This window comes from Procambarus clarkii, chromosome 50, assembly GCF_040958095.1.
Source record: "Procambarus clarkii isolate CNS0578487 chromosome 50, FALCON_Pclarkii_2.0, whole genome shotgun sequence".
Taxonomy (NCBI): Eukaryota; Metazoa; Arthropoda; class Malacostraca; order Decapoda; family Cambaridae; genus Procambarus; species Procambarus clarkii.
Window position 1 is genome coordinate 16,385,476 of NC_091199.1, and position 22,947 is coordinate 16,408,422.

The 22,947-nt window shown below is 45.7% G+C and overlaps 1 protein-coding gene across 3 annotated transcripts in view; it reads right to left on the reverse strand.

Moving 5' to 3' along the window:
- LOC123772627 (zinc finger protein Xfin) overlaps window positions 1–22,947 on the reverse strand; it is an 84,524-nt gene that overhangs the window by 37,785 nt on the left and 23,792 nt on the right. For 2 of the 3 annotated variants that reach the window (XM_069303614.1, XM_045765874.2), the window contains exon 2: window positions 4,608–4,869. The exons of the other annotated variant lie outside the window; for it this stretch is intronic. The gene's annotated coding sequence lies outside the window, so the exon portion shown is untranslated. The remainder of the gene's footprint in view (window positions 1–4,607; window positions 4,870–22,947) is intronic. 3 annotated transcript variants of the gene reach the window in all.

The window sequence follows — 22,947 nt, forward strand, 5'->3', positions numbered from 1 at the left end:
AAATAGTTGGAAATGGTCACTTTTGGACTCGTAGGTGAAAAAGTACCATTATCCGAAAAATGTGATAATCCGGCTGGGGGTCCTTCCCATATAGTCCGGATGATCGAGTGGAGACAGTATCTACACTCTGTATCAAAATGACATCTGCCTTTCCCTAACAGAATGCACAGAATGTGCATTCTGTGCCTCTGGTCCCATATCTGCACTGTCCTTTTGCATAATACCTGCAAATATTTTCATCTGTGATTTTATTCTTATTGTTTGCACCCGTGCAAGACTTGGCTACCTCTGTGTTTTTTGTTCCAACTTTCTCGTTTCCGCATTCATTCTCGGTATTGCCCTTATCTTTCTCCTTGTTGCTTTCGTCTTTCTCATTTGTGTTCTCATCTGTCTCATTTTTTCTCTCCTTATTTATATCACCAGTTTGCTCTACAATATTGCCTTCATTTTTGTGTACCTCGACACCATGTCCTTCTACATTGCTACTTTGGCTCTCTAAATTCTCAGTCCCTGGGTTGTGTTCAGAGTTCGTTGCTGTCTTTATATACTCTGCATATATTTCTGGTAGTTTTTGTGTGAATTGTAGCCTGTGTACTTCATGAATGTTATTCATTAATTTGGTGATGTTTTCCCACATCTGTCTGTCACTTTGACAGATCCAGTAGTTACCTTCTCGGTTTGCATATTGTGTAGGTAATCCTGTACAACTCAGGTGAAATCTTATGTTACAAATGTTACATACAATCCCTACACAGTCCAATTTCAGCACTGGAAAAAGATGGGAAACCCATCTGAGGGGGACGACGTCGTTTTGACGACGCCTAAGCGAACCCAATCCAAGACGATGCGACGAAGCACAGGAGAAGAGGCCTGCCCCGCCAGCACCAAACCCCCCGAAGGAGGAAGGGCCACCCAACGCCACCGCAGGCCAAAGAAAATGACCCGAAACGCCCACAAATCATGGGGCCAGGCGTGAGCGAACAGCGCAAGCCTCCCCTTCATCGCCCTGTCAATGGGGCGAACTGCTCAAGGGTCGGCGCCCCTTACAAGACCCAGAATCTCGCATAGAGCGAGCACCGCCGCCGACTAGACGAAGGCGGGTCCGCAGGCAGAATCGAACCCGAACCCGACACCAGTGGCCTACCACGACGAATGGAACCCCAAGCCCTGGCATGACCTCCCGGGAAGGACCCCCACCTGGGACCCCCGGAGAACCACCAAGTCAGACATAGGACGGCAACTGGCCGAAGCAGCCTGAATATACTGCCCCATGGCCAAAGGAACAAAAAGCAAACGACAAAAAGGCGAAGACATCCTAACAGTCAGGGCCCAGGCCGATTCCAAAGAGAAGGCGATCACCCCTGCCGACACGTGAGCCGGGAAGCGTAGAACAGGGAAACCGCATCCCACAAAATCGGCGCAAACAGCTTCAACAAGGAAGACGACGCGTGCACCGCCGAACCCAAGGCACCGGATCCCGGAACGACCCAGAGCGCCCCACATCCTTCCCAAGCCAGTCTGAAGACAGCTCCCAAAGGGAAAAGAAGCACAAAGCCGAAACCAAGAGGCCCCGGCATGCACATCCTAAGCCACCTGCGCAGCCGACAGGGAGGGAACCTGCACATGGAGCTGCTGAACACCAACATCCCAGGAAAGGGCAGGAGCAAACAAGCACTCATTGAGGTGCTCAAGGTCGTCCCCCCAGGAAAACTTGAACCACCGTCGAGACCTCGCGCCACTCAAGCGTGCAGGAACGACAGAAAGAATGCCAAGCCTCCAAAGCAAAAATAGGACAGTCCACCAGCCAGGACGACTCTGGAACATCATAACGGACCCAGAAAGAGAACGAATTCCCAAACCTGAAAGACGATGGATCCATCACCGAGGCATAATCCGGGTCACACAGGAGGTAAGACGCCAGGGCAGCCCGCACCGCAGACGGTTGGATGCGGGAAGCCGAAAACCTCCGGAAAGACGGAACCGATGCACCCGAGGCAACACAGAACTGAACCCAGGGAGGGGCAGATGCCAAATCCAACTCGTAGAGGGAGGAAAAGAGAACCCCCACTCCTTGTAACAATAAGACCCGCTCCGAGGGTAGAAAAACCCAGGCGGAGGTCCAGCGAGGCCCAAGGCTCCCAAGTCAGCCCCTCCCCAGCCCCAAGATCCCCCTCCTCGGGACCCGGGGCCGAGTCATCTCCCAGAGCACCGGTCCCTAATATAAAAGCTAGCGCAGCCGAAAGAGCCAAACAGAAGAGGGCCCACTGGTCAGACACCAGAGGCTTCAACAGGAAGATCGGACTCGAATGCCTCCATCACCACACCGGAAGGAGCTTCCCCCGAGACCGCCCGAGACTCAAGACCATCTAAACCCTACCCCAACCCTGAAATCCTCAGACGCTTCGGGGCAGGAAGCAGGGGGAGGAGACCAGGACGCACCACAGCAGAAGGACGAGGGGGTGCGGACTGAACCAAGGTCGAAGCGACCCCCACCCCCAAGTCCGGGTTCCTATAAGCAAAACGGGGCAGCCTCGGGGCATCCGGGCGAGCAACCAACCTAGCGTTTTGCAAGAACCTAAACCGAGCATGCAACGCTTGAGCTGCCTGTACTCGTAGAACATCATCTTGAGATTGGGTAAACTGAGTCACTAGCAAGCAACAGAACTCGCATGACTCCGGGTCGAAGGTGTCACCGACCCAACAGGCAGCGTGACGGAGGCAAAAACTGTGAGGGGTCACCCGAGTCAAGGGGACTGAGCAACCCTCGAACTTGCACAAAGCGAGGGGGGACTACAGGGGGACATCCATCGGCCCCACATGCCCCCTAGGGGTTTCCCAGGGTCCTGAACGCTTAACAGAAACTCATGCCCAGGTAATCCCAGGCAGGGTACTGCTAACCGGCACCCAACACTACCAAACAGCTGTCTAAAGCTGAATCCCCGGGACATGTACACTCACAGGGACCTAGCAGGAGGCACCACCAGAAAACAACTGTGCACAGGTCAGGCACAAAAAGGGGAAACAAGGCAGGCTCTACTACAAGGCGGAAAAAAACAAAAAAAAAAAAAAACTCAAGAGGACAACGTACCTCAAGGAATAGAGCCGACCGCTGTAAGTGGTGAAAACAAGCTGTGCAGTACCCTGCGCCCCACCAGTGGAACTGCCTCTTACCCTAAGGTAAACCAGGAAGACAAAACCCCCCCAGCACCCAAAGGACAGTCGAAAACCGAGCAGTAATACAGCCTAGCAGAGGCAGACCCCGAGGAACTTGTGGAAGGTAACCCCAAGCCCCAAGGGCAGTACTTACAAGGCACCTTGGGACGATTACCCTAGGCACATCTAGCCTGAGTACTGAAGAATAACTCCAGGCTCTCGCACCCCCAGAAGACAGCCACCACTCTCAAAGCACAGTGCTGGAAAAGCTAGAGCCAAGCACACGACCTCCACCTCTAGCATCAGCCTGAGAACTGATGGGTGGATAGCCAGCGCAGGGATGGTCTGGTGCTCCACCTTCCCCCTCCCGGGGAGGAGGGAGCTGCGCAGACAGCGGCATGGCGGCGTGTGACGTCATGCTCGTTTGCTCGTTTCTTTTAGGGGAGTTCTATCCAATTGTTCGGTTTTTAGCAGTAATATTTTCACCAGAATAGGGGTTTGTTTTGGGATGCTGGGTGCCTGACCCAGTCGATGGCAGACATAGAATGCTTCCAACCACATGGGGGGTTTCTATAAGCCATTGCTCCCTATGCCTCTCTGGGGGGGACCAGGTTCTGGCTCGTGGTCCCCGGTAGGCCCACAGAACTCCATACACATGACTGATGACAAAGTCTGACATTACCATATCAGCCTAGTAAGCTCCGGGGAGCCGATGGGGCTTCACCCAGAAACTCACCTAAATAAAGCTGTAACAGGCCGTTGCATTAACCCTTTAAATGACAATGTGAAGTCTCACTACAGATGAGCATTAAAATGTAGGGACAAACAAGTGTCTTTAGACAGATTCTTAGCAAGACAAGCAAGCAGTGAGCCACAACCAGGTCCTAGATGTATGGCTACAAAATGTAGGAGAGAGTGTACCCCAGAGAAGTCATCACTGCCTGATGTTATAATGGAAGGAAACTCCCTGTCCAAACACTAACACCTCTCCTCCTCCCTCCTCCTCACCGTCTTCCATACACCAACAAGAGTCATCAATAAAGGTAAGCAATAATGTGTACATACTTTAGTACTAAAGATTTGGGTGAATTAGGTATAAAATTTATTTTGAATTTAATATTTTTGGGAGTGTAGAACAGATAAATTAAATTTACTTTATTTCTTGTGGGAAAATTCGCTTTGGTTTACGAATTTTCGGGTTACAAACCATCTCTGGGAATGGATTAAATTCGTAAATGGAGGGGGCTACTGAGCATCCATATACAGCTAAAATAGCCATGTTCGCATCACTGGTGTAAAACCCAGACAATAACAGTTTAATGTATTATGGGACAGTAACCGCACTTTAGAGGTTAATGTTTCACTTACATACAGGACAAATGTATTACCACATTATTTCCTAGCAAATAATAATTGTAAATAAATGTTATAAAATTAGAAACCCAATGAATTACCTTGTACTGTAGCACCCAATGTGCATTCAGAAGTAGAAAAGAGGAGCAATATATCCTTGAGACACATCAAACACTCAGCACTGATATCCAACACCCAGCCACATCATCAAGACCACACTGGTGGTCCAGCCACACGTCCAACACCCGTCCACATCATCAAGACCACACTGGTGGTCCAGCCACACGTCCAACACCCGTCCACATCATCAAGACTACACTGGTGGTCCAGCCACACGTCCAACACCCATTCGTAATCTACAATCTAGAAATAACAATAAAACCTTAGATTCTAAACACCATCATTGTTCAGATTTGTATTCTAATGTTGGTCAACAAGAAATTAATATCTAATATTGAGCTAATGGATTAAATTTGATATCTTGTTTACCCTCAAAATGCAGCTATCAGCAAGATAGCTTACCCTGACTGAGAGCAATCAAAAGAACAGCGTTGAATGTAATGAAACGCCATTTTCTGGGCGAGTCCCAGAGGCTCCCAGAATTATCCAGGCTGAATGGATATGTTTAACCCTTTAACTGCGCGGCTTATAAATATGACACCCCCCAGTGCACAAAAAATGAAACCTCGGGGAAAAAATTCTTTTTTCTTCTGAAAGTGTCAAAAACCCCTCCCTGTATATGGGTATAGCAACGGAACTTTGAAATTGTACTTACTTTGGCTGCTATGGGGTCCAAAATGTGGGGCGTGACATCATACTGCGCCAGAGCGCCAGAGCAGTAAGCTCCCGGGGCCGGTGGGGCGCCCGGGGCGGGGCGCGCGAGTTGCCGCGAATATATTTTTGTTAATTTTTTGCGCACAGTTCCAAATACATTTTATTTGTTTTTACATGCTAATCCTATGTATAATGAACACGTACACTATATTATGGCAGTAAAACATCCGTACTGTCCAAGGACACTGTTACGTGCATGACACTTGTGTACACACATGTTGCACATATTTACCATGTATCATGCTAATTTATGTATATATACAGTCTATTTACAGACTATACACTGTCACACACTATATACATTCACTATCAACACATTCAGAACACCGCGAGTGTGAGCAGCCACACCCAGCCAGCCCTCCCTCACTCCAACATCTTACTCGCCAACATTGCTCCTCCCACCATTCTGTTATTGTTCTTATTACACTAATTACACATGTTATATATACCTATCTACATGTTTTATTTACCAGAACTATGCAAGTAAGCCGGTATTGTGTCCAAACAGTACAGTGGCCACCATACACTGTATGACAAATCACACAGCAGACGACGCCACGATTACGACGTCACCTCCCTCACCAAAATAGCTCCTTACAACATACTCCTGGTGCTGTTATTACACTATTCACACACACACTGTATATACCCATGTACATGTGTGTTCCCCATAGCGAACCACGAAGGTGAGCAAAACAAGAGTTACTGCCACACAGTGAGGCTACCTCAATTCTCTCCCTTCCTCCCTCCCTCACCAAAATTCCTCCTTCCTATGCATAATGCTAATTATAACCACAACCCTGGTCACTAATACCTGTAAATGATCAATTGACCACAAGTTTATTTTGAAAAGGAACCTAAAAAGTAGTTTGAAGATTCCTAGATGGACGAAATAAAACTGTGGTGCTGTGGCTAGCGCTGTGAACATCGTGAACAGCATTGAATCACTGATATTTGAACACTGTACCCAGTCATTATCACACTCGGGCTCTTCTATAATACTATCATGGCTAAATAAAACAGATTATATATATATTTTGACAATATTAGGCAATGCTGTGGTCACACGCTGAACAGCAGTGCTGTGCGCTCATGCTGCGAGCACCAGCCTTGGTTGCTCACTCACTACTGAGGCTCTGACACCCGGCAATGTGGACCATGATTTTTTTTAAAGATGGCGTCTGTTTACAAGAGCCCTGAGGAAGCTGATGTAAACCCCATGTAGCCGCGGGAGTTTTGAATGGGACGTGAAAAATAAAAACACCCGGAGGCGCATTGAACACCTGAAGCCTGGGCCTGCAGGCGCGTTGAGCAGTTAAAGGGTTAACTTTCTGGCATCAGTCAATGTGCTTGGAGTTCTTTCCTACCGGGGACCACGAGCCAGAACCTAGCCCCCCCCCCCTCAGAGAGACACGAGGAGCAATGGCCTATAGAAACCCCCATGTGGATGGGAGCATTCTACCATCGACCAGGACAGGCACCCAGAGAGGTAGGTGCCCCAAAACAAACCCCTATTCTGGTGAAAATATTGCTACCTAAAGCTGAACAAATGGACAGAATTCCCCAAACAAATTTAGCAAACTAGCATCACGTCGCCGCGCCGTCTTTACACCTTCCGCCAGTGATCCAAATGGCAGTTCTTAGGCTGGAAGTCAAAATGCACGAAAAACACCACCAGAGGAAGGGAGGGATGCTAGGGAGCCTCTGGGACTCACCTAGAAAATGACGTTTCATTACATTCATCGCTGGTTTTCTGGGGGAAGCCCCGTCGGCACCCCAGAGCTACCTCATCAAAGATAAGGAAAAGAGGGAAGGAACCGGGAGGCTGAAGCCACGCGCTCTAACCCAAAAACAAGACCACAGAGTGACCCAAAGGATTCTGCAGATGACTCGGGAGACCCAAGCCCCAGAACAGGAAGGAAGGAAGGAAGGGAACCCAAGCGAACCAAAACACGCCTATGGTCCCAGAGGCCAAGACACTCAGAGAACAGCGAAGAGCCACAACCGAACACAACACATGAAGAACCCCCGGTCTGACCAATCAAGCAGCAACCCAAGAACCCCTCCGGAAAACAGCAGACCCAAACATCACCTGAAAAGAAGGAGACTGCAGCAAACTAACAACCTACCACCAGGACCAAACGAGCAGAAAAACACTCCAGAACCAAAGGGGTCATGAGAAACCGAGGAGAAGAAAGAAGATAGACCATCCAGGCCAGTGACCAGGACGACACCGGAAGCGCATGAGCAGGCCGGAGGTGAAACAATACACTAGACAGCTAGCGAAACGAAGCAGAAGGAACAGCAACACCGAACGCAAATTGTAGTGGCCCCGCCAGCGCCGCCCAAGACGAGACGACAGTATTCGACACCAGATGAGGATCCTGGAACAACCCTAGGGAGAAGGACAAGACAACCCTATCAGAGACCGAAGTACACCTATGCAGTGATAGGAAAACCGGAAGGACCACCAGGTAACTACACACTGCCGCCGAGACAAAACACACAGGCGGGAGACCAACAACGAAGCCACCAGTGCCCACACAAGTGACAAGAAACTCGAGACAAAAACCACGAGACGCGAAGACTCGAGGGAAAGAGTGAACCAGCCTCGTACTGGACTGGACCGATCTGCAAAAAGAGGCGGAGCCGTGGGAAGACCTTCAGGATCGGACACCGAGTAAAGAAATGCCCCCAATCAAGGCCGGCAAAGATCCAGAAGGAGCGCCCACCAGGGAAACCTAGAACCCAAACCCGGCGAGCAGAAACGCCCTGTCTGGGAAGAACCCGCCCCCTCCTCAAGATCCCTGAAGGACCAACAAGGCCGAAAACAGATGACAACGCGAAGAATCCACGTGCCGAAAGAGTTGAACCGCAGACACCGCAACAGCAAGGGCTAAATGACGATGAAAACTGAAGAGCAAGGATCCAGGCATAGGCCAACGAGGAAAACAAGCACCACGAACGCAATCGCAAGTTGCGAAGAGAAAAACAGTGACCCCGCAACCTACAGGAGCAGCACAACCAGCTCCAGCAGGGAAGAATGACACACGTGTCTTCCAAGTTATATATGAGGAGAACTACTCAGGACGTGTACCGCACTAAAACAAAAAATGTAGGGTCTGGAAAAGAAACACAAAGAAAAACCATAGCCCGGATCATAAGCCTAGCTCCCCCTGTCCCAACGAAAAGGAACCATAGGGGGCAGGAGGGGGTGAATGGAAATCTACATCTACCTGCAGACATTACAACACAGAAGCTAGCAGTGACATACAAGGAAAAAATGAAAGAACTTAGGGCTATAACTGAACACTGGTGCAGTCCAAAATCAGGGAACTGACTATGTACAGAAGCCTGGTTGATACCTGGTTGATGGGGTTCTGGGAGTTCTTCTACTCCCCAAGCCCGGCCCGAGGCCAGGCTTGACTTGTGAGAGTTTGGTCTACTAGGCTGTTGCTTGGAGCGGCCCGCAGGCCCACATACCCACCACAGCCCGGTTGGTCCGGCACTCCTTGGAGGAATAAATCTAGTTTCCTCTTGAAGATGTCCACGGTTGTTCCGACAATATTTCTTATGCTTGCTGGGAGGGTGTTGAACAACCGTGGACCTCTGATGTTTATACAGTGTTCTCTGATTGTGCCTATGGCACCTCTGCTCTTCACTGGTTCTATTCTGCATTTTCTTCCATATCGTTCACTCCAGTACGTTGTTATTTTGCTGTGTAGATTTGGTACTTGGCTCTCCAGTATCTTCCAGGTGTATATTAGTTGATATCTCTCTCGTCTTCTTTCTAGTGAGTACATTTGGAGGGCTTTGACACGATCCCAATAATTTAGGTGCTGTATCGTGTCTATGCGTGCCGTATATGTTCTCTGTATTCCCTCTTATTTCAGCAATCTCTCCTGCTCTGAAGGGGGAAGTGAGTACTGAGCAGTACTCAAGACAGGACAACACAAGTGACTTGAAGAGTACAACCATTGTGATGGGATCCCTGGATTTGAAAGTTCTCGTAATCCATCCTATCATTTTTCTGGCTGTCGCAATATTTGCTTGGTTATGCTCCCTAAACGTTAGGTCGTCGGACATCATTATTCCCAAATCCTTTACATGCTGTTTTCCTACTATGCGTACATTTGATTGTGTTTTGTATCCTGTATTATGTTTAAGGTCCTCATTTTTACCATACCTGAGTACCTGGAATTTATCACTGTTAAACATCATGTTATTTTCTGATGCCCAGTCGAAAACTTTATTAATATCCGCTTGAAGTTTTTCAATGTCTTCAGCCGAGGTAATTTTCATACTAATTTTTGTGTCATCTGCAAAGGATGATACGAAGCTGTGACTTGTATTTTTGTCTGTATCTGATATGAGAATAAGGAAAAGCTGCGGTGCACGGACTGTACCCTGAGGTACAGAGCTTTTAACTGCACTTGGACTAGATTTTATATGGTTGACCGTTATTCGCTGAGTCCTATTTGATAGAAAACTGAGTATCCAGCATCCTACTTTACCAGTTATTCCCATTGACTTCATTTTGTGTGCTATCACACCATGGTCACATTTATCGAAAGCCTTTGCGAAGTCCGTGTATATCACATCAGCATTCTGTTTTTCCTCTAATGCCTCAGTGACTTTATCATAGTGCTCAAGTAGCTGTGAGAGGCACGATCTTCCCGCTCGAAATCCATGTTGGCCTGGGTTGTGAAGGTCATTGGTCTCCATGAAATTGGTGACCTGACTCCTAATCACTCTCTCAAATACTTTTATTATGTGCGATGTTAGTGCAACTGGTCTATAATTCTTTGCCAATGCTTTGCTCCCTCCCTTGTGTAGAGGGGCTATGTCTGCTACTTTAAGTGCATCTGGTATCTCCCCCGTGTCCAAGCTCTTCCTCCACACTATACTGAGTGCCTGTGCTACCGGCACTTTGCATTTCTTTATAAATATTGAATTCCATGAGTCTGGACCTGGGGCCGAGTGCATGGGCATGTTTTCAATTTCTCTTTCAAAATTTAGTGCGCTCGTGTTGATATCAGTTATATTTATAGGGGTTTGAATATCCCGCATAAAGAAATTGTCTGGATCTTCCACTTTCATGTTGTTTATTGAAGTGCTAAACATGTCCTCATACTGCTTTTTTAGGATTTCACTAACCTAGCACCAACACCAGCACAGCCAATAAGCACCTACCAAGATACACAACAATGTGTTGGATACAGGTAGGAAAAACGGAAATAGGCAATGAAAAGACCCTACGTACAATCCAAGCACCGGTAGCTAGGGTCATGGATTTAAACTAGCTAAACAAAGATGTTGAAGAGATATAAGAAAATTCACTTTCGCAAACAGAGTGGTAGACGGTTGGAACAAGTTAGGTGAGAAGGTGGTGGAGGCCAAGACCGTCAGTAGTTTCAAAGCATTATATGACAAAGAGTGCTGGGAAGACGGGACACCACGAGCGTAGCTCTCATCCTGTAACTACACTAAGGTAATTACACTTAGGTAATTACAAGAGAGTATAATGAATATGATGAATGAAGAAGATAGAAGAAGCAGCCGGCAACGTAATGTACACGACCAACCACATATACAGACACACCAATGTAGAGAAGGGTGCAGCCAGGCAATGAAAGACAGGCAATCAGGGAGTGCCCAGAGAGCATAGACCGAGGCAATGAATGGGTGTACAGACAGCATGGACTGAGACAATGAAGGAGTGTCCAGATATCGAGAACAGATTAAGGCGCCAAAAGATTAGGAAAAGGCACCGAAATTTGAGGCTGTGTATCACACTGTAACTAAGAACAAGATACACGGACAGAGTAATGTCATGGTAAGACGCACGCAACGTGGCCAAGCAAAACACACAACACCACCTCACCTAACACCCCACCAAAAATTAAGAACAGTCTCCGTGGTGTAGTGGTAAGACACTCGCCTGGCGTTCCTCGAGCGCTATGTCATGGGTTCGTATCCTGGCCGAGGAGGATTTACTGGGCGCAATTCCTTAACTGTAGCCTCTGTTTAACGCAACAGTAAAATGTGTACTTGGATGAAAAAACGATTCTTCGCGGCAGGGGATCGTATTCCAGGGACCATAGGATTAAGGACTTGCCCGAAACGCTACGCGTACTAGTGGCTGTACAAGAATGTAACAACTCTTGTATATATATCTCAAACCAGTCTGGCCGACAGAGCCGCCAGACTGTACAAACCCACTTGCAGAGTGGAGACACGACCGGGTCACGACACAGCCGAACCATGTAATATACCAGGAGCATCACTAGCGGAATATGTCCAGCTGCGTGCCCAGTAGGAGAAGACAAAGTGCAGAATAGAGGTGGAGGTGGCACCACTCTGAGACACCCCACACCCAGAAGTAGAGAAAAACTAGGAGATTATCCCACATATAAAAGCCAGAACACCCCCACACCTAAGGGACTATGACTGGAGAGATAAGAGGAGCGAGAACGGCATATAATCCGCTATAAAGGACACAGAACACCAACACGTGTACACTGCCCAGAAACAAAACAATCATCCCTGCACCTGAGAGCCGAATCGCAACACCCGTCTTCCGGGGAGGGCGCCAGCAAGGTATATGTAACGAATATTTGGAATGCCGAGACAGGAAGGAGAGACGATGTGAATACAAAATAATGCGTAACAGAATCGAAAGAAGACACGGAGTACGGAAGAGGACCAACAAGTCCGAGAGAGAATTGGAGGGAAGCCGCACTGGAAGTCAACAGACGTTCCAAAAATATTTCAGGTATCGAAGAGTTTCGTGAACCATTGAGAATCGGGAGAAGTAAGCACAAATCCATGGAGGCACATAGAGGCCCAATGGCACCCTTGACCAAGGGTCATGCAGGTAACCCGATACGAAGGGAACATGATTGCAACATGAAGAGAAGTATATATCCAAGAAAAAAAGTTAAGAAAGTGGTGAAAAGCACCCACAGGAATGACGGAACCGACGGACCTGAAGGGACACGGAACCGAACCCGGAGAGGGGCAGACCCGTAACTAACTCGGACGCAGAGGGGGGAAAGAAAACCCCACACTGAGGAACTGCAAGCCCCGCTCCAAGGGGACAAAATCCCAAGTAGGGCAAACAGAACCAAGGCCCCTAGGCAACCCCTCCCCAACCCTGAGAATCTCCACGGCAAGAACCGGAGCCGAGCCGTCCCCACAAAGCCCCAGCCTCACAAGAAAAAGCCGGGGCAGCCGTAAAAACACTAAGGGAGCCCACTGGTCATACGCCATGGCTGGAAGAACAGGCTCGAATGCCTAGCCACCACCCCGGAAGAGAAAAAACCCCAAGACTGTCTGAGTCTCAACACCAACGAGACCCTGCCCCAACCCCGAAACCCGCTGATGGTTCAGAGCCGGAAGCAAGGGGGAAGGAAAGTATGCACAACAGAAGGGGGAAGGACTAGGAGGGGCGGATGGAACCAGAGCTGAAGCGACTCCCACCACCAAGTCCAGACCCCTATAACCAAAATGGGGCAATTTTGGGGCATCCAGGGCCGCAACCAACTGAGCTTGCTGCAGCAATTGAACCAAGCATGCAACGCGCCAGCTGCCTGCACCCACATATGTCGAGTAGCATGGGTGAACGGAAGTACGTACAGACAACAAACGTTGCACAACTCCGGGTCAAAAGAATCACCGACCCAACAGGCAGCATGGCGGAGGCACAACTAGTGAATGTCGCCCAGAGACAAGGAGACAGAGCAACCTTCAAACTCGCAAGAAGCAAGAGGGGGCTCAAGGGTCACATCCACCGGACCACAGAGCCCCCATGGGGTTTTCCAGGGCCCTTACCCATTTAACACGCTAAGGGAAGCCCAGGCAGGGTACTGTGAACTGGAACCCAAGTCTACCAAACGAACTTCTAATAGCTGAACCCCTGGGACATGTCCACGCACAGGGGCCTAGCAAGGGAAACCACCAACACACAAGAAAATACACACTGATCCCAACAACAGAGAGGGGGAAGGTCAAGGCAGACCCCTACCAGGCAGAAACATAAAAGAAAAACCCTGTAAGGGGACAACGTACCCAGGCGGAACAGAGTCGGCCGCTATAATAGGTGTTAACTAGCTGTGCAGTACCCCGCGCCCCTACCAGTGACGAAAACTACCTCCTACCAAGAGACAAACAAGGGCAACAAAACCCCAAGTGGAGTTCTGTCCACTCGTTCAGCTTTCGGTAGCAATATTTTCACCAGAATAGGGGTTTGTTTTGGGGCGCCTACCTTTCTGGATGCCTGTCTCGGTCGATGGCAGACATAGAATGCTCCCAACCACAGGGAGGGGGAGGGGTCTCTATAGGCCATTGCTCCTCATGCCTCTCTGAGGAGGCGAGGTTCTGGCTCGTGGTCCCCGATATGTCCATAGAAGCCGGACTAGCGGATATTTCATCGGATCAGCGTATACTGTTAGAGTTGAAATCTGATCTGGTTAACTTCTTCCAGATGTTGCTCAATCCAGACAGTAAGCCAGACAAGCGGATATTATTCCGGATCAGAAAGGCAAGCATCAGGACGTACTGTATTAATCCCGTATGGCTTTGGCTTGAGGCGCGTGGTGCAGGCGGGGGTTGCCTTAAGCCATTGCCTTAACCTTGTAATAACACTAATGCCTCACAACAGACAAGTGTTACAACGAAAGGAAAACAATCCTCTATGGATAGATTTTTTGTGAGAAAATCAAGCAGTGAGCCACAAGCAGATCCTAGTGGTTCGCAGGCAAAACGTGCCATAGAGTGTACCCCAGAGAAGTCATCACTGCCTGATGTTATAATGGAAGGGGACTCCCCTTCCAAACACTAACACCTCTCCTTCTCTCCCCCCCCCCCCCTCTCCTCCTCACCGTCTTCCATACGCCAACAAGAGCCATCAATAAAGGTAAGCAATAATTTGTACATACTTTAGTACTAAAGATTTGGGTGAATTAGGTATAAAATTTACTTTGAAGTTAACTTTTTGGAGAGTATAGAATGGATTAATTCCTAATTCAATTTACATTACTTCTTATGGGAAAATTCGCTTAGGTTTACGAATTTTCGGCTTACGAACAGACTCTGGGAAGGGATTAAATTCGTAAGCTGAGGTACCACTGTACCAATAATTTTAGAACAATTCATCAGTCAAAAACAAAAGAAATATTATATATTACAGTACAGTGGTACCTCGGAACACGAGTGTCCCTGTATGCGAGTTTTTCGGAACACAGGCATACCTCAGTTTAAGAGTTTAATTGGTTCCTGGAGACGCCTCGTATTCCGAAAACTCGTATTCCGAAGCTAATTTCCCCATAAGAAATAAAGGGAAATGAATTAATCCGTTCCTGACTACCCCAAAAACCCCACATCACACTAAATTTTTATACATAATTCATCTAAATAAACCTACAAAACTATGATCAAGTTATTACTTACCCTGCTGTTGAATGCTGTAGGCGTATGGAAGATGGTGAGGAGGGGGGAGGAGGAGAGGAGTTACTGTTTGGAAGGGGAGTCCCCTTCCATTATTACATCAGGCAGTGAGGATCTTTCTGGTGTGCTCTCCCTGGGACGTTTTATCTGAGTGCCACTAGGTCCTGGTTGAGGCTCACTGCTCGATTTCCTCACCACAAATCTGTCCATGGAAGCTTGCTTTTCCCTTCTTTGCAAGCTCTCTCTGTAGTAAGGCATCACATAGTCATTGAAAAGATTAAGACAACGGCCTACTACAGCTTTCTCTGGGCGAGTCTTTTCAACAATTGTTTGAATCTCTTCCCACATCTGACACACCTTCTTAATTACTGCAGAAGGGACATTCGCTGCTGCCACCTCCTCCTCCACTGCAGAATCATCCGCTGCTGCGTTGGCTTGCTGTTCCTGTTGAAGGGCTAGGAGTTCTTCGGTGGTCAGTTCTTCGTTGTGTTCTTCCACCAACTCCTCCACATCATTACCATCCAATTCCAAGCCCATTTGCTGGCCTAGACTAACAATTTCCTCAACAATAGGCACATCATTTATAGGCTCAAACCCCTCAAAGTCTAGTTCTCTCACACATTCAGGCCACAATTTTCTCCAGCCAGAGATCAGGGTTCTTTGAGTCACTTCTTGCCAGGCTTTGTCAACGAATTTTAAAGCACTACAAATGTTAAAATGCTGTTTCCAGAACTCTTTGAGGGTGAGGTTTGTGGCTTCAGTCACTTCAAAACATTTCCGGAAAAGTGCCCTTTCATAAAGTTTCTTAAAATTCGCTATGATTTTCTGGTCCATAGGCTGAATTAGAGGAGTGGTGTTAGGAGGAAGGAATTTAACTGTGAGGAATTTATTGTATCTGGGCAACAAATCATCTTCCAAGCCTGGAGGATGAGCAGGAGCATTGTCGAGGAGAAGCACGGCTTTGAGTGGCAAATGTTTCTCTTGCAGATATTTTTCTATGGCAGAGCACAGCACTTCATTCACCCACTCCGAAAAAATAAGCCTAGTCACCCATGCTTTTTTATTAGACTTCCACATCACAGACAAACGGGTTTTCTGCACTTTATTCTGTTTGAAAACCCTTTGATTTTCAGAATGATATACTAGCAAGGGTTTAATTTTCAAATCGCCACTCGCATTTGAACACAGCACAAGCGTAAACCTATCTTTCATAGGCTTGTGTCCAGGCAAGGATTTTTCCTCCTTGGTAATGTATGTCCTCTTAGGCATTCTTTTCCAAAACAGTCCTGTTTCGTCACAATTAAACACTTGTTGTGGTAGGTATCCCTCAGCCTCTGCAAACTCTTTAAATTCGTCAATAAATCGTCCAGCAGCTGGTTTGTCTGAGCTGGCTGCCTCCCCATGCCTTGTAACACTATGGATACCACTTCTTCTAAATTTTTCAAACCAGCCCCTGCTTGCCTTCAACTCTTTCGTATCTGCATCACTCGTTTCAGGGGTATTCTTTAGAAGATCTTCGTGCAACACCCTGGCTTTCTCACAAATAATGGCCTCTGAAACACTGTCACCCCTTAACTCCTTGTCGTGTATCCAAATTAATAACAACTTTTCCACTTCTTCAAGTATTTGTGGTCTTTGTTTCGTTATTGTTCTTACTCCTTTTGCCACTTTAGCACTCATAATCTCATTTTTCTTCTTAAGTATAGTGCATATTGTTGATGTGGCTTTGTTGTACTGCCTACAAAGTTCAATAACACGTGTACCGTTCTCATGCTTCCGAATGATCTCTTGTTTCTCCTCTATTGTCATCCTCACATGGGCTTTCTGGCCTTTATCCTTACCACTGGCTTTCTTGGGACCCATGGTGAGATATATAATAACAAATTGTATAGTCAAATCACCAAAAATCCAACAAAACACTGAAAATCCGCAAGAAGAATTGATGTGGGGTAGTCACTGAGCGCGAGACAATGGTAAACTGAGGGGCGACGATCGCCGAACCACCACGCGCTAGGTCGGCCTGTACGCGTATCAACAAACTCGCGTCCCGAGGTAACCCTCGCGTTCCGAGACATATTTTTTGAGGAAATCCTGCTCGTCTTCCGAAAAACTCGCATACAGGGACACTCGCATTCCGAGGTACCACTGTACGAGCAGGATTTCCTCGGAAAATGTGTCTCGGAAGGCGAGACACATCAGAACACGAGTTTGTTGATACGTGTACAGGCCGACTAACGCATGGTGGCACGGCGATCGCGCCTCAATTTACCAGTGTCTCGCGCCCAGTGACTATCCCACCTGAATTCTTCACAAGGATTTACAGTTTTTTGTTGGTTTTTGGCCATTTGAGCATAAAAGTTGTCATTATATATCTCACCATGGGTCTCAAGAAAGCCATTGGTAAGGTTCACCTAAGAAAATAGCTGTGAGTAGAGGCAGTAAAGGATGTTCCTTCTTGATTAAGAAAATGTGTGAAGTATAGGAAGAACTGCAAAGTTTTGTTGATAAAACTCACCCAGATTAAGCTGTAGCAGGCCGTTGCATTGACCTTTTAAATGACAATGTGATGTCTTAATACAGACAAGTGTTAAAATGTAGGGAAAAACAAGTGTCTTTAGACAGATTCTTAGTAAAACAAGCAAGTCCTAGTGGTATGCAGGCAAAATGTGCCAGAGAGTGCACACCAGTGAAGTCCTCACTGCCTGATGTTATAATAGAAGGGGACTCCCCTTCCAAACAGTAACACCTCTCCTCCTCCCTCCTCCTCACATCTTCCATACACCAACAGCAGTCCTCAGCAAGGGTAAGTAATAACTTGAACATAGTTTTGTAGGTTTATTTAGATGAATTAGGTATAAAAATTTAGTTTGATGTGGGGTTTTTGGGGTAGTCAGGAACGGATTAATTCAATCCCATCATTTCTTATGGGGAAATTAGCTTCGGTATACGAGTTTTCGGAATACGAGCCGTCTCCAGGAACGAATTAAACTCTTAAACTGAGGTACCCCTGTACTGTATTATAACAAATACAAGTTTCCTAAGAACAATTCGCACAGGCGAAGTTTGCTCCAAAATATTGTGTTTTTTCCGCTTGGCAGCCTACATAATGTGCCTGCCTGCCCCAAGTGGACCTGTCCAGGCCTGGTCAAGCCAAACAGCCCATGTGCTCCCATCCCTCGTGTTATACCACAGTGCCCGCCATTAGTGAAATATTTTTTAAATAACTTTTTTGTTTTCATAGTAACTTTGAACATTTTTGGCCAAGACTATGTCTGGTAGCAGCATCAATCATTCTGGAGGTGTTAAGAGGAAGAAGGTTGTCCTAACAATTAAAGACAAGTTACGTGTTAAACAACTTTGTGAAAGTGGCCGGTCAACTTCAAGTGTTGCCAAGGATTTTAATATAGGCACTAGTACTGTTTCTGATATGAGGAATCAAAAAGAGCAATACCTGAAATACATTTAAACCAGTGAGAGTGAAGGTGCAAGCACTAGCAGAAGGTGCGGTAGAAGAGCTTTGAAGCTTTCAGAGCATGTACAGTTGGATGAGGCCATGTACAGTTGGATGAGGCCATGTACAAGTGGTTTGCTCAGCACCACACAGCTGGTGTGACAATTTGCGGCCCAGAAATAAGAAATGCTGCAAGCAAGTTTGCAACAAGCCTTGAAATAAAGGATTTCCAAGCAAATGATGGGTGGGTTTCAAGGTTCAAAGCAAAGCACAATATTGTGAAGAGGAAAATTGGTGGTGAAAAGTTAACAAAAGACTGCAGATAAAAGCAGTGTAGAACCATTTAAACATAAATTACGAACACACATTTTGTCAAATAATTTATATTCTTATCAAATTTATAATGCTGATGAAACTGGGCTGTATTGGAGGCGTTTACCGGAAAAACTCTAGCTATGAGGAGTGAGGGTTAAGTGCCAGACCCTAAGGTTAACAAGGACAGGCTGTCAGCTATGATGTGTGCCAATGCCGACGGCACACAATCACATGTGCAATTATTGGCAAATCCAAGAAACCAAGAGCTTTGCAACTTTGCTTGGACAAACTGATTGTGAAATATTATAACTCAAAGAATGCATGGTTTACACAGGAGATCTTTCTTTCTTGGTTTCATGATGTGTTCTGTAAGAAAGTGCGTGACCATCAAGTTAAACACTATCGGGCCCTGAGCATGCGCACCGCCAACTTAGAGGTAATTACCTAAGTGTAATTACCTAAGTGTAGTTACAGGATGAGAGCTACGCTCGTGGTGTCCCGTCTTCCCAGCACTCTTTGTCATATAACGCTTTGAAACTACTGACGGTCTTGGCCTCCACCACCTTCTCACTTAACTTGTTCCAACCGTCTACCACTCTATTTGCGAAGGTGAATTTTCTTATATTTCTTCGGCATCTGTGTTTAGCTAGTTTAAATCTATGACCTCTTGTTCTTGAAATTCCAGGTCTCAGGAAGTCTTCCCTGTCGATTTTATCAATTCCTGTAACTATTTTGTATGTAGTGATCATATCACCTCTTTTTCTTCTGTCTTCTAGTTTTGGCATATTTAATGCTTCTAACCTCTCCTCGTAGCTCTTGCCCTTCAGTTCTGGGAGCCACTTAGTAGCATGTCTTTGCACCTTTTCCAGTTTGTTGATGTGCTTCTTAAGATATGGGCACCACACAACAGCTGCATATTCTAGCTTTGGCCTAACAAAAGTCATGAACAATTTCTTTAGTATATCGCCATCCATGTATTTAAATGCAATTCTGAAGTTAGAAAGCATAGCATAGGCTCCTTGCACAATATTCTTTATGTGGTCCTCAGGTGATAGTTTTCTATCTAGAACCACTCCTAGATCTCTTTCTTTATCAGAATTCTTTAAAGATTTCTCACATAATATATAGGTTGTGTGGGGTCTATGTTCTCCTATTCCACATTCCATAACATGACATTTATTAACATTAAATTCCATTTGCCAAGTGGTACTCCATATACTTATTTTGTCCAGGTCTTCTTGAAGGGCATGACAGTCATCTAAATTTCTTATCCTTCCTATTATCTTAGCATCATCAGCAAACATGTTCATATAATTCTGTATACCAACTGGTAGATCATTTATGTACACAATAAACATCACTGGTGCAAGAACTGAACCCTGTGGTACTCCACTTGTGACATTTCTCCATTCTGATACATTGCCTCTGATTACTGCCCTCATTTTTCTATCAGTCAGAAAATTTTTCATCCATGATAGAAGCTTACCTGTCACCCCTCCAATATTTTCCAGTTTCCAGAACAACCTCTTATGTGGAACTCTGTCGAAAGCCTTTTTTAGGTCCAGATAGATGCAGTCAACCCAACCATCTCTTTCCTGTAATATCTCTGTGGCTCGATCATAGAAACTGAGTAAATTCGATACACAGGATCTTCCAGATCGAAAACCATACTGTCTGTCTGATATTATATCATTTCTCTCTAGGTGTTCTACCCATTTAGTTTTGATTAGTTTTTCCAATACTTTCACTATTACACTTGTCAATGATACAGGTCTATAATTGAGGGGGTCTTCCCTGCTGCCACTTTTGTAGATTGGAACTATGTTAGCCTGTTTCCACCCATCTGCTACGATTCCTGTACACAGGGATGCCTGAAAGATCAGGTGAAGTGGAATGCTGAGCTCAGATGCACATTCTCTCAGAACCCATGGTGAAACGCCATCTGGGCCAGCTGCTTTGTTCTTACCGAGCTCCTTGAGCATTTTTTCCACTTCGTCTCTAGACACCTCTATGTGTTCTATGTTGTTCTCTGGAATTCTTATTGTATCTGGTTCCCTGAAGATTTCATTTTGTACAAACACACTTTGGAACTTTTCGTTTAGTGTTTCACACATTTCCTTTTCATCTTCCGTGAATCTATTTCCCATTTTCAACCTCTGAATATTATCCTTTACCTGCAATTTGTTGTTTATGAATTTATAGAATAGACCTGGTTCTGTTTTACATTTGTCCGCAATCCCTTTTTCAAAATTTCTTTCTGCCTCTCTCCTCACTGCCGTGTAGTTGTTTCTCGCATCTTTGTATCGCTGGTATGTTTGGGGGTTCGGCCTCTTTCTGTATTGATTCCATTTTTGTGTCTTTCGGTCTCTAGCCCTCTCGCAATTTCTATTGAACCAATCCTGTTTCCTAGTTCTGCATCTCTGTTTTGGTATAAATTTTTTTGTGCCTTTATCATATATTTCACAAAACTTGCCATACATCTCATTCACTTCCTTGCCTAGCATCAAGTCTGTCCAATTATACTCAGTAAAAAAATTTCTAAGGTCACCATAATGTCCTCTCCTGAAGTCTGGTTTTTCAACTGCTTCAACCTCCTTATTTTCTTCCAGCTTATAACGCATTGCATACTTTATTCCCAAAAAGACATGGTCACTTTTACCCAAGGGAGGAAGGTACTGAATGTCAAATATCTCTTCCTCCTTCCTGGTAAGTATCAAATCTAGCATGGAGGGAACGTCCCCTTCCCTCATCCTCGTAGCTTGTTTAACATGTTGAAACAAGAATGTTTCCAGGATGAGGTCTACAAATTTACAGGTCCAAAAATCTTCTGTTTTAGCTTCATATGCTTCCCAGTCTATGGATTTCAAGTTGAAGTCACCGACTATCAACAGTCGTGATCTATCGTTATCCGCTCTCGCTATAATCTCTCTCATTATTGTTATAAGACCTTCACGTTTACTATCTAGCTCCTCCTTTGACCATGTGCTGCTTGGCGGTGGACTATATGCATTTATCATCATTAGTTTATCATCCTCATAGCAGATCTCTAGTGCTATTATGTCAACTTCTTGTGGATTGGCAGTCATTATTTCCTTCACCTTTAGGTGTTCTTTTACCAGCACAGCAACGCCACCGCCTTTCCTAATTTTTCTGTCCCGTCTCCAAATTGAGTAGCCCCTTGGGAATATGACCTCATTTAAAATTACATCTTCAAGTTTTGTCTCCGTGAGTGCAACAATGTCTGGTGTCTGCAGCTGTATTACATCACTTAACTCCAGTATCTTCGATCTCACTCCATCTATGTTGGTGTATGCAATCTTCAGGAACTTGTTCCCCCTCTCCTTATTCTTCACTCCCCCTCTCTCTATTGATTTTGTTGGTTTGCCTTTATGTACCACTTTACTGGTTTGCCTACCCCTATCACTTTGTAGAAAAAAGAATTTATTTCTTCTTCATTCCTGCTCTCATTTAAATGTTTTGCCTCGGCGAGGTTCAGTTTCAGCTTCTCTCTATCTTCTTTTGAAAGATCTCGTCTTAAGACCACCCTTTCCCATCCTCATCCCTTTGCAATTTTCTAGCATTCCTTAGTACTTCTTCCATCTGTTTGGCACCGTTTAGGGTGATCCTCAAAGGTCGATCTTTCCCTTTTACGTACCTGCCTATTCTCCTGTAGTCGCACACATTCTCTCTGTTTGTAAGACCTTCCACGAGGCCAACAATTTTATCTACTACTTTAGCTTCTTCTACAGCTCTTTCTGACCTAGATGTTATCGCCTTTTCTTTGCAGCCAAAAATGATCAGGGACTTACTCCGATCAACTGTGTTTTGCACCAACTTCGGGTTAGATGCCAATTCTTTCCTCACTTCTAGCCTAATGTTTGTTTTATCTTGGTTGCTGCAGTGTTTGACTTCCTTTACTGCTTCTTCTATTTTTTCCTTCTCCTTGGCCACTTGTGCATAAGTGAGTTGCATATCTTTCTTGCACTGTTCTATTCCCTGTGTAACTTCCTCCATCTGTGCTGACAAAAGCTGTTTCTCCTGTTGAATTTCCTTGCCTAACCTATTGTAGTCATTTATGTTTAAATTTACTTTAACTTCTTCCAAAGCTATTTTTAAGAGTTTATTTTCTTCTTCCATGGCTTTGCAATTTGTTTCCAATTGATTCTTATCCTTGCGCAAGTCTTTCACTAAACCCTCAAGACATAAAACTTTGCTATTCAAATGGTCATTACTTTCTTTCAATTTACTAATTATTTCTACATGAGAGTTCACTATAGTATCTAAATTTACCAACTTGTTATGTAGACTACTAATATCAATGCTTTCTTCATTGAATCCCTCAAAATCAAGCTCTGTTTTGTTTTTCCCCTTGCCAGTGGCCATCTTGAATGTTC